The sequence below is a fragment of the Penaeus monodon genome, chromosome 27 (genome assembly GCF_015228065.2).
Source record: "Penaeus monodon isolate SGIC_2016 chromosome 27, NSTDA_Pmon_1, whole genome shotgun sequence".
NCBI lineage: Eukaryota > Metazoa > Arthropoda > Malacostraca > Decapoda > Penaeidae > Penaeus > Penaeus monodon.
The window spans coordinates 25,467,883-25,468,190 of NC_051412.1; the positions used below are offsets into that span (position 1 = coordinate 25,467,883).

At 29.9% G+C, this 308-nt stretch overlaps 1 protein-coding gene across 1 annotated transcript in view; it reads right to left on the reverse strand.

The window, feature by feature from the left end:
• Positions 1-308, reverse strand: part of LOC119590466 (protein croquemort-like) — a 47,895-nt gene that overhangs the window by 9,693 nt on the left and 37,894 nt on the right. The gene's annotated exons all lie outside the window — the stretch shown is intronic.

Below are 308 nucleotides of genomic sequence, written 5' to 3' on the forward strand. Positions count from 1 at the left end.
AAATATTGGGGTTAGAGAGAGACACGAGAGGAATAAATAGATAGAGGAGATTACATGGAAGGAAGAAATAGATATAGATCGAAAGAAATAGAGAGGAATAGAGAGAAAGAATTAGGTAGAACGAGATAGATAGAAAGAAACAGACAGAAAGACATAGACAATAGCTGAATAACATGAATTGGAGAAAACGAAAGAAATATTGTCATTTATAATCATAATATAATTTACAGATTCATATTTGAGACTCCTTACTACCTCTATAAGATGTGTGTGCTTATGTGAATATATAATATATCTATTTCTATTCT